Source organism: Hypanus sabinus, chromosome 21 (genome assembly GCF_030144855.1).
Source record: "Hypanus sabinus isolate sHypSab1 chromosome 21, sHypSab1.hap1, whole genome shotgun sequence".
NCBI classification, from domain to species: Eukaryota; Metazoa; Chordata; class Chondrichthyes; order Myliobatiformes; family Dasyatidae; genus Hypanus; species Hypanus sabinus.
The window spans coordinates 69,269,548-69,281,903 of record NC_082726.1 but is presented as its reverse complement, the minus strand read 5'-3'; the positions used below and the strand labels follow the sequence as shown (position 1 = coordinate 69,281,903).

The 12,356-nt window shown below is 36.9% G+C and overlaps 1 protein-coding gene across 3 annotated transcripts in view; it reads left to right on the top strand.

The window, feature by feature from the left end:
* The window catches only part of LOC132379180 (adenosine kinase-like), a 298,065-nt gene that overhangs the window by 283,994 nt on the left and 1,715 nt on the right, over positions 1–12,356 (top strand). The gene's annotated exons all lie outside the window — the stretch shown is intronic.

The window sequence follows — 12,356 nt, the reverse complement described above, 5'->3', positions numbered from 1 at the left end:
AACAATTATAGCCACCTCGGCTCGGGAGTACTTCGGAAAATCATTGTCACTTAACACAGTCCGTCACTACATCCAGAAATGCAACGAAACTATTACGCGAGGAAGAAGCAATACATCAACTGTATGCAGAAACACCGGCGAGTTCTCTGGGCCCGAGCTCATCTCAGATGGACCGAAAGACTGTGGAACCATGTGCTGTGGTCAGATGAGTCCATATTTCAGCTAGTTTTAGGAAAAAATGGGCGTCGAGTTCTCCGTGCCAAAGATGAAAACAACCATCCTGATTGTTATCAGTGAAAGGTGCAAAAGCAAGCATCTGTGATGGTATGGGAGTGCATCAGTCCCCACGGCATGGGTGAGTTGCATGTATGTGAAGGTATCATTGACTCTGAGGCATATATTAGGATTTTAGAGAGACATTTGTTGCCATCAAGGCAATATCTCTTCCCGGGATGTCCATGCTTATTTCAGCAGGACAATGCCGGACCACATTCTGCATGGGCTACAACAGCGTGGCTTTGTAGACACAGAGTGCGTGTGCTTGACTGGCCTGCTGCCAGTCCAGATCTATCTCCTATTGAAAATGTATGGCGCATCATGAAGAGGAGAATCAGACAACACAGACCATGGACTGTTGAGGAGCTGAAGTCTTATATCAAGCAAGAATGGACAAAATTTCCAATTGCAAATCTACTACAATTAGTATCCTCAGTTCCAAAATGATTATCAAGTGTTATTAAAAGGAAAGGTGATGTAACACAATGGTAAACATCCCTCTGTCCCAACTTTTACTGAGTGTGTTGCAGCCATCAAATTCTAAATTTGTGTATTTTCACAAAATACAATTAAGTTGGTCAGTAAAACTATTGAAAGTCTTTTCTTTGTACTTTTGTCAGTTAAATAAAGGTTCACGTGAATTAACATAGCACAGATTTTTGTTTTTATTGCATTTTGGAAAATATCCCAACTTTTCTGGAAATGGAGTTTGTACATAATGCCTCATAGGCCGGATTTTATTCTCACAAATCAATGAATATGTTGTAAAAAAAAAGAGATCACTCCCTACTTGTACATAGTTTTTTCCATTTCCTTGTTTTTTCTTTCCACTCTTTTCTATAAGCGTATACCTCGGATAAATGCTATGTGGAGATTTGTGACATATGTGATTATATGATGTATATGTACAATGTCTGAAATACATCTTATGGAAATGTTTGATGATGAACTTCAATAAAAAAAATAAATTACAAAAAAAAAAGAAAAGTTATTGGAAGGTATTCTAAAGGACCAGATATATAAGTGCACTCAGGCCCAGCATAACGCTAGCCTACATAGTGCTGATCCATTACAACACGGTGATTCAATTCTTCATTGAATTTTTTTTTTGAACAGCAAAAATGCATTCTAAACAACACTTAAACTTCTCAGGAGCAGCCGCCATTACAGTAACATTCAATCAGCCAGTGAAAGAACTTGACATACGCTCTGAGCCACTCACAGCCTATCGCATATTAGTTCACTCTCTGCCTTCCCTGTGTGTATAAACATTCTCGCTCCCTCGTCAATTTAATCCTTTTTCTTCCACCTGTTATGTCTGAGAAATGGCCTGCAACTTCCAATGAAGGTAGTACCTCTAAGATGCCTAGGAAAAGCATACGCATGGATGTGAAACAGCAAGTGATATGGCGTGAGGATGTTAATGATGGCAATGTTGAAGAGTTGCTATATTCTCACGGTGAGAGCCTTAATAATGAAGAGCTTCAAGAATTGGCAGAGCAGTGCATCCTGAGTGAATCTGAAGACACGGATGAAGAAGAGAACACCAGCAAGAAACCTCACCACAAAATTCCTCAGCACTGGCACCACTACGATCACACAAATCATGGACCAGTTCATCAATAATAATCCTGACTGGGAGCAAAGCAATAAGGCATGATTTCCTGCTACCGAAAACTGCTCAGGAGAGAAAATTTAAGAAAAGGCAGTCAGATCTCAATTCTTACTTGAAGAAGAAGCCGAAGTTAGAGGAAGACCTGGTCCCACTTCCAAATGTAACCAACACCTGCTTCCTTCCTCTGCTGATGTGATGTGTTGCAGCTCTACTGATGTACAAGTTAGGCCTATTTGTGTGCATGTTACTCCACAAATTACTGTGTATGCATAAAATATCTTGGGTTTGATTTTTTTTAATCAGGCACACATATCCATTTACATAATGTTATAATGACCTCACATAATGCTGATTTACATAGCGCACCACCTTTGAGGAACACATCCTCAGCGCTAGGTGAGATCTATTTGGATATACATGGACTGATTAAGCATAGTCAGCATGGCTTCATGCTTGGTAGGTCATATCTAACTAATCTTATAGAGCTTTTCAAGGATGTTACCAGGAAAGTGAATGAAGGCAAGGTAGTGAATGTTGTCTATGTGGACTTTAGTAAGGCATTTGATAATGTCCCACGTGGGAGGCTGGCCAAGAAGGTTCAGTTGCTCGGCATTCAGGGTGAGGTAGTAAATTTTAGTAGACATTGACTTTGTGGAAGAAGCCAGAGAGTGGTAGTAGGCTGTTGCCTCTCTGACTGGAGGCCTGGGACTAGTGGTATGCCGCAGTGATTGGTGCTATATCCTTTGTTGTTTGTCATCTATATCAATGATCTGGATGATAATGTGGTTAACTGGATCAGGATATTTGCGGATGACACAAGATTGGTGGTGTAATGGACATTGAGGAAGGCTATCAAGGCTTGCAGAGGAATCTGCATCAGCTGGTAAAATGGCAGATGGAACTTAATTCAGACAAGTGTGAGGTGTTTGAATTCGGTAGGACCAACCGGGTAGGTCTTACACAGTAACTGGGGAGTGTAGTAGAACAAAGGGATCTGGGAATAATGGTCTATAGAAAGTGGTGTCACAGGTAATTAGGATCATAAAGAAAGCTTTTGGCACATTGGCCTTCCTTCATATATCAAAGTATTGCGTACAGGAGATGGGATGTTATGTTGAAGTTGTATTAGATGTTCATGAGGCCTATTTTAGAGTATTGTGTGCAGTTTTGGTCATCTACTTACAGGAAAGATGTAAACCATGTTGAACGAGTACAGAGAAAATTTTTAAGGTTGTTGCCGGGTCCAGAGGAAAGATTGAATAGGTTAGGACTGTATTCTTAAGAACATTAAAAACAAAGAGGAGATTTGAAAGAGGGATGCAAAATTATAAGGGGTATAGATAGGGTTAATGCAAGCAGGCTTTTTCCACTGAGGTTGGATGGGACTACAAGAGATCATTGGTTAAGTGTGATAGGTGAAAAGTTTAAGGGGAACATGAGGGAAAACTTCTTCACTCACAAGTGGTCTACGCAAGCTCAGTTTCAACATTTAAGATAAGTTTGGATAGGTACATGAATAGGGGTATGGAGAGCTATGGTACCAGTGCTGGTCGATGGGAATAGTCAATTTAAATGGTTTTGGCATGGACTAGATGGGCCAAAGGGCGTGATTCTGAGCTGTACTTCTCTATGACTATAAAAATCACTGCTTTTTGAACACAAAAACGCAAATAACGCTATTTAAAAAATTTTTACTCCAAGCACTATGTAATTTCTAACGGCCACATAAGTGCATGTGACTGGCTCTAGTTAGAAACTGTTTGGCAACAGTCTCCTGCCCCAATTAAGTAGCATAGAGTCCCAAATAAATTAAGGAAATCCCAACTATTTTCTGGATTGGTTTTTGTTTTTTTATATATAAAGAGTTGTCCAAAATAAGCAGCTGCTCTGATTAACTGATGGTCCAATTAACGAGAATCCACTCTGTATATTTATCAAGGACTCTTTCTTGGACCCATTTAACAAATCCCACCCTGTCCTAGCCCTTTGCAATTTAGGCCAATATTAAAATCACACATGATTATTACCCTATCATTCTTACTCGACGTTATTTATTTATTTAGAGATTCTGCATAGTACAGGTCCTTCTGGCCCAATGAGCCCGCTCAGCTCATTTACACCTAAGTGATCAATTACACTACAAACACGTACACCTTTGGAATGTGGAGTGATGGAGGCTGAGGGGAGATCTGACATAAATTTATTAAATTATGGGAAGCCGAGGTAGAGCCAACAACTGGTAATTTTTTCCCATTGTAGAAATGTTAAGTACTAGAGCGTATTTATTGAAGGTGAGAGGGACAGACATTTTCTTACACAGTGATAGGTACCTGGGATGTACTGCCAGGAGTAGTGATGGAGGCAGATACAATGGAGATGTTTCAGAGGCTCTTACATAGGAACATGAATGGGCAGAGAATGGAGGGATAGGGACCATGTGCAGGCTGAAGGGATTAGTGTAATTAGCTAGCTCAATTAGTTTGACACGAGACTACAGTAATGAGAACTGTTACGTACCCCGTAACTGGGTCACTTACCAGCAAAGATAGAGAAGTCCGTTGAAGTCTGATAGTACTATTTTTAACAGTATTTATTGATAAAAATACACAAAAATAATATCAATGCAAACATACAGATAATATACGTCGTCAATACTAAATCTAAAAGCGCGGGTATAATAATAATAAGAAATAGCTCTATCGTTGTCTAGGGGATAATGTATTGTCCGATGGAAATATAAAAGTCTTTTTCTTTTTCTTTCTAAATCTTTTTATTAATATTAGTAATATGGACAGAATACAGATGATATATTGATAAAGAAATTATCAACATACACATTCCATTACATATGAAAAAAAAACATACATAATAGTTACAATATAAATGAGTTTACCAAGACATAAGCCATAAGATATATGTATGGACATAGTAAATCTAAATATTTCATAATGTATAATATAAAAAAAAACAGAAAAAAAGAAAGAAAAAAAACAAAAAAAAATTTATATAATGCAAAACTAACTAATCTAATCTAATAACTATAACTAATAAGTAATATAAAAGAAAAAAAAACAAACAAAAGAGAAGGAAAAAAAAAGTGGGCTGTTTATAATATCTCACAAAAATAAGTATTCATCAATGCCGTCACTTCCGGTCCTCTCAAAATACATAAGCTAAAAGCTGGGAAATCAAATGTACTTGGCACAGGGTCATATTACATCATATGAAAATGTTGAATAAATGGTCTCCATAACTTTTCAAATTTAATAGAAGTCTCAAAAGTACCACTTCTAATTTTTTCTAAATTTAAACATAACATAGTTTGAGAGAACCAATTAAATACAGTGGGAGGATCAATTTCTTTCCAATTCAACAATATAGATCTTCTAGCCATCAGAGTTAGAAATGCAATCATTCGACGGGCTGAAGAAGATAAATGCTGTGAATCTAACATTGGTAAACCAAAAATTGCGGTAATAGGATGAGGTTGTAAATCAATATTCAAAACCGCAGAAATAATATCAAAAATATCTTTCCAATATTTCTCCAAAAATGAACACGACCAAAATATGTGAGTTAAAGACGCAATTTCAGAATGACATCTATCACAAATAGGACTTATATGAGAGTAAAAATGAGCTAATTTATCCTTGGACATATGTACAACCTTAAATTGTATTAGTGAATGTTTGGCACATAACGATGATGTATTAACTAATTGAAGAATTCTATCCCAATTCTCACTAGAAATACTAAAACTAAGCTCTCTTTCCCAATCCTGTTTAGTCTTATAAAGGGGCTCTGAACGTATCTTCATAATTATATTATAAAGTTTTGAAATAAGCCCTTTTTGAAAAGGGTCTAATTCAAATAAACTCTCCAAAGTATCTGAAGGCACAAAATTTGGAAACGTAGAGAGTACAGAACTTAAAAAATGTCTAATCTGTAAATATCTAAAAAAATGAAATCTCGGCAAGTTATATCTGTTGGATAATTGTTCAAAAGACATGAAACAATTATCTAAAAATAAATCAGAAAATCTTAGTAATCCCTTAGTTTTCCAAGCTGAATAAGCTTGATCTATAATGGAAGGGTGAAAAAAAACAATTAGATACAATAGGACTATTTAAAACGAATTGAGTCAACCCAAAAAATCTCCGAAATTGAAACCATATACGCAATGTATATTTAACTATCGGGTTGTCAATTCGTTTCGGCAATTTAGAAAGAGCAAAAGGGAGAGAAGTCCCTAAAATAGAACCCAAAGCATAAGCTGATACCGATTTAGTTTCTAAACTCACCCAACAAGGGCCAAAAGATCCACCCCCATCTTTCAACCAGCATAACAAATATCTAATATTAACTGCCCAATAGTAAAATCTGAAATTAGGTAATGCTAACCCGCCTTCCTTTTTTGTCTTCTGTAAATATGTTTTACCTAACCTGGGATTTTTATACTGCCATATATATGAAGAAATTTTAGAGTCAACATTAGTAAAAAAAGATTTCGGGATAAAAATTGGTATCGCTTGAAAAATATATAAAAACTTAGGTAAAATAACCATCTTAATAGCATTAATCCTACCTATTAGAGATAGAGACAAAGGTGACCACTTAGTAAACAAACCTTTAATCTGATCAATTAAGGGTAAAAAATTAAATCCAAATAAATCTTTATGGTTCTTTGTGATTTTGATCCCTAAATAAGTAAGAGTCATTAACTAATTTAAAGGGTAAATTTCCATAAATTGGGACCCGTTTATTTAATGGAAACAATTCACTTTTATTAAGATTTAACTTATACCCAGAAAACTCACTAAATTGAGCCAATAATGATAAAACTGCTGGAATGGATTTCTCCGGGTTAGAAATGAATAGTAATAAATCATCTGCATACAAAGATAACTTATGAATATCTGTCCCACGATTAATACCCAAAATATCCTGTGATTGTCTGATGGCAATTGCCAAAGGTTCTAAGGCAATGTTAAATAGTAATGGACTAAGAGGACATCCCTGTCTAGTGCCCCGAAATAGGCGAAAAAAAGGAGATCTTTGATTATTGGTAACCACTGAGGCTACTGGAGTATGATAAATCAATTTAATCCATGATATAAATATTGGACTAAAATTAAACTTCTCCAACACATTAAATAAGTAAGGCCATTCAACTCTGTCAAATGCTTTCTCCGCATCTAATGAAATATCGCATTTTGAAGTATCATGTGAGGGAGTATAAACAATATTCAACAATCTCCTAATGTTAAAAAAAGAATAACGATTTTTAATAAAGCCAGTTTGATCATCTGAAATAATTTTGGGTAATACCTTCTCCAATCTAGATGCCAGTAACTTAGAAAAAATCTTGGAGTCTACATTCAATAAAGATATAGGTCTATAAGAAGCACAATTAGTAAGGTCTTTATCTTTCTTCAATATTAGAGAAATGGAAGCTCTATAAAAAGATTGTGGCAAATTCCCTAATCTAATGGCCTCCTCAAAAACCTTACCTAACCAAGGGGAAAGAGTAGCGGAAAAAAATTTTAAAAATTCAACTGTATAACCATCTGGACCCGGTGCTTTCCCAGAATTCATTGAGGAAATAGCCCCTTTAATTTCTACATCCGTAATAGGAGTATCCAATATCAAAAGATCATCAGATGATAACCTTGGAAAATTTAATTTCCCCAGAAAATCAGACATGGTATTATAATCTTGAGGAAATTCAGATTGATACAGGGAGGTATAGAAATCTTGAAATGCCTTATTTATCTCATCATGATTAACTGTCAGATTCCCATTCTGCTGACCAATCTTAGTGATTTGACGTTTAACCAGAGCATTCTTCAATTGACTAGCTAACAGTTTACCAGATTTATCACTATGTATATAAAAATCAGATTTAGTTTTCATTAATTGATTTTCAATCGAGGATGTAAGTAATAAACTATGTTCCATTTGAAGTTCAACCCTTTGTTTGTAAAGTTCCTTACTAGGAGCAATCGAATATTTCTTATCAATCTCTTTAATTTTATCAACCAATAAAAGAGTTTCCATCTTGATACGTTTCCTCAAACCAACAGAATAAGAAATAATCTGTCCACGTATATAAGCTTTAAAAGTGTCCCAAAGTGTTCCGCAGGAAATATCATCTGTAGAATTAGTTGAGAAGAAGAAGTCGATCTGCTCCTCCATAAATTTAATAAAGTCAGAGTCTTGCAACAAGGTAGAGTCAAATCGCCATTGTCTAGCATTAAAAGCTGTATCCGTAAATTTCATAGAAAGTAATAACGGAGCATGATCAGAGATAGCTATAATATCATAGTTACAACCGATTACCAATGGAATAAAACAAGAGTCTACAAAAAAAAATCAATTCTTGAATAAGAGTGATAAACATGTGAGAAAAAAGAAAACTCTTTGTCATTAGAATGCCGAAATCTCCAAACATCAAAAACTCCATTGTCAGTCAAAAAGGAGTTAATACAAGTGGCCGACTTATTAGGTAAAGTCTGAATAGATAAAGATTTATCCATCAGAGGATTTAAACAACAATTAAAGTCACCACCCATTATTAACTTATAATCGTTTAGATTGGGTAAAGAAGTAAATAAAAACTTAAAAAAGTCAGGACAATCCACATTTGGAGCATAAACATTAACCAAAGCAACCTTTTTATTACAAAGTAAACCCGTAATTAACAAAAATCTGCCATTCGGATCCGAAAAAATATCATGTTGAACAAATGAAATAGAGGAGTCAATAAAAATTGAAACTCCTTTTACTTTAGCATTCGAATTTGCATGATACTGTTGACCCCGCCAAAATCTAAAAAAACGAAATTTGTCCTCCCTCCTCACATGAGTTTCTTGTACAAAAATGATATGAGCATTAAGTCTTTGGAATACTTTGAAAATCTTCTTTCGTTTAATTGGATGATTTAAACCATTAGTATTCCAAGACACAAAATTAATGGTCTGAGCCATAATTCTATAATCAACCCTTTGGTATAGAAAGGGTTAACCAACTTATAAACTCATGCACCCGGAAGAGGAACAAAAGTAGTGAGAAGACCCGGAAGTGACGACAACACAGACATATTTGAAGTTCAAAAACAGCCCGAATAAAAAAACTAACACAAACTGGTACAAAAAAAATAGAATTAGAAAACAGACCATCCCCCCACCCCCCGAGAAAAAGAGAAAAAGCCAAAATATGACTTAAAAAATGAAAAAGTAAGACTAATCCTACCCCCATGTCAGCTGAAGAACACTCCATATAAAAAGGATATATATAAAAGAATCACCCCGACTTTAAAAATAAAATCGCTATAATAAAAACCATATTTCTAAGTATAGTTAGTTGTAAAAAGAATAAAAATATAATCACTAAAAACAATTATAACTCGGGCTCTGGCCCAGACAAAACAAAAAATATTTAAGCTGAGATAAGCGATGCCTTGTCTGGAAGAAACACGAAAAATATAAACATAATGCCATCTTAAGCAAAACCAAAAATCTTTTCCAAAAAACCACCATCTTAATCAAGGAAAAATTTACCTTCAAAGAATTAAAAATATACCTTCGAAGGAACAAAGTTAATAGACAAGTATGTAGTTAAATGATTAAAGTGTATAAGGCAAAACAACATGACGCAAACACACTTTAACTTGAGTATAAAGTGTAGGATGAACCTACACCAATAACCAGATTATAATTCTGGTTTAAGAGATCGAGAACCATCTTATACGATCAGAATCATTCATTTATTAAAGACTGGTGTCTGTAGCAGTAGGGAAGTTCTCCTCCAGATATTTTCTCACTTCTGAAGTTGAAAGGAAAACTTGTCGTGGAGTATTCGACGGAGAAATTCGAAGCTTCGCAGGGTATAGAAGCGCAGGTTTCAGATTTTTCTCATAACATTCAGCCATCAACGGTTTAAAAAGAAGCCTTCTTTTTAAAAGATCTGAACTAAAATCTTCGATCAGGCGGAAGGAAAAATCTTTGATTTTAATCATTCCTAGTCGACGAGCTGCTCTTATAAGTTGTTCTTTGTCATGTACATAATGGAACCGGACAATTACCACCGAAGGTTTGTCTGTAACACTCGGTGATCGACGCCGAATTCTATGTGCCCGATCCAATAAAGGGGGGTTATTCGGGAAAATTGTCGGAAACGCTTCTTTTAAAAGTTGAGCAAAATATTTCGAAGGGTCATCTTTTTCTATGCCGTCTGGAAGACCAAGTATACGTACGTTCTGTCTTCTGGAGCGATTCTCAAAATCGTCACTCTTGGCTTTAAGGGCTTCCATCAGCTTAATGGTCGAAATTAAATCCTGTTGCAGTTTTCCAATAGTCAAATCTCGCTTCCGAGCTTCTTCTTGCAGAGACGCAATAAGAGCTTGTTGCTGTTTAATTACTAAATCCGTCTTAACCATGTACTCTTGAAAAGCCTTTATATCTTCTTTAAAAAATTGTTGTAGTTCAGCAAATTTTTGATCCAAAACCTCCATAAACAATTCAAAAGTTAATGGTGTTTGTTGTGTCGGAGCCTGCTTTTTTCCGTTACCGTTCGGATTACGTCCGGGATCCCGTCCCTTAGACCTGAGAGACATTTCTGTTTGCATATCATCAAAAGTTCACAACAAACGCTTGGCAGTAAATCCAAAAAAAAAGAATAAAGAAACTTTCGGTATAGGTAAAAATAAGCTGAATAAGGGTGATCAAAGGTTAAAAAAAGTAAAAGTTATGGAGCGAATCCAAAACGGTACTCACTCCATGAGCATCTCCAGCTGACTCATAAAAGTCACTGTTAGTTCGTTCTAGCTGCAGCGTTTTGGTTTGAGAGAAAGACGGGTTAAAACTTGCCCAGTCCTTTTATGATGTCAATCCTTCAAGAGTCGTTGGGCGTTGGTTTCCCCGTTGTTAGCTAAAAGCTGTTCTTCCGTGGTAAAGGACACTGGTTCTGGGGCAAATGGAACTGAATGCACGTGGCCTCCCCACCGGCTTCCGCTATTACGGGATCGCTAGTGTTTCTTCTGGTGCGTCTGAGGGGCTGTTCCCACAGACCCTCTTTTATCCTGACTCACAGGGTCTCAGATGTCAATCAGGTTGGGAGGATGCAATCCCTCCACCAACCAGCCCACTTTGCCTGAGGGCTTCCACGTAGCACAGTATTGTAATACACAGTTCCGTCTCCAAGAGACAATGGCCGTTTCCCGTAGCTTTATATCGACGGGGGGGGGTCAAGACATTCCGAACGTCTCTCTCTCATTTCCTGGGTCTCCTGACCCAAATCAATAGCGATCCTGCGATTCTCAAAAAGGAGGCGGCTCCAGGCGTAACAGGACCAAGAAGATATGGACAAGGGAAGCATAGAAGCGTGTATAGGACTACTTTGAATCGGTGGACTGGACTGTATTCAGGGATTGATCTTCGAACTTGGATGAGTATGCTGCAGTTGTTACCAACTTCATTAAAACCTGTGTGGATGAGTGTGTGCCTACTAAGACCTACTGTACGTTCCCAAACCAAAAACTGAATGAACCAGGAGGTACGTCGTCTGCTGAAAACTAGATCTGTGGCATTCAAGTTTGGCAACCCAGGCCTGTACCAGAAAACCAAATACGATTTTCAGAGAGCTATTGCAAGAGCAAAGAGACAATTTTGAACGAGGTTGAAGACGACATCGGATGTATGACAACTCTGGCAGGATTTACAAGACATTACTTCCTATAAAGCAAACTCAATAGCATGAATGGCAGCAGTGCTTCGCTACCAGATTAACTCAACACCTTCTATGCCCTCTTTGAAAGGGAGAATATAACTACAACTGTGAAGATCCCTGCTGCACCTGATGACCCTGTGATCTCTGTCTCAGAAGCTGATGTTAGGCTGTCTTTAAAGAGAGTGAACCCTTGCAAGGAGGAAGGTCCTGATGGAGTACCTGGTAAGGCTTTGAAAACCTGTGCCAACCAACTGGCGGGAGTATTCAAGGATATTTTCAAGCTCTCTCTGCTATGGGGGGAAGTTCCCACTTGCTTCAAAAAGGCAACAATTATACCAGTGCCTAAGAAGAATAATGTGAGCTGCCTTAATGACTATCGCCCGGTAGCATTTACATCGACAGTGATGAAATGCTTTGAGAGGTTGGTCATGACTAGACTGAACTCCTGCCTCATCAAGGACCTGGACACATTGCAATTTGCCTATCACCACAATAGGTCAATGGAGTATGTGGAGTATTGTGTACAGTATGGAGTATTGAATTTGGAGTATTGTGTACAGTTCTGGTCACCAAATTATAGGAAAGATGTCAACAAAATAAGGAGAGTACAGAGAAGATTTACTAGAATGTTACCTGGGTTTCAGCACCTAAGTTACAGGGAAAGGCTGAACAAGTTAGGTCTTTATACTTTGAAGCATAGAAGGTTGAGGGGGGACTTGATAGAGGTGTTTAAAATTAT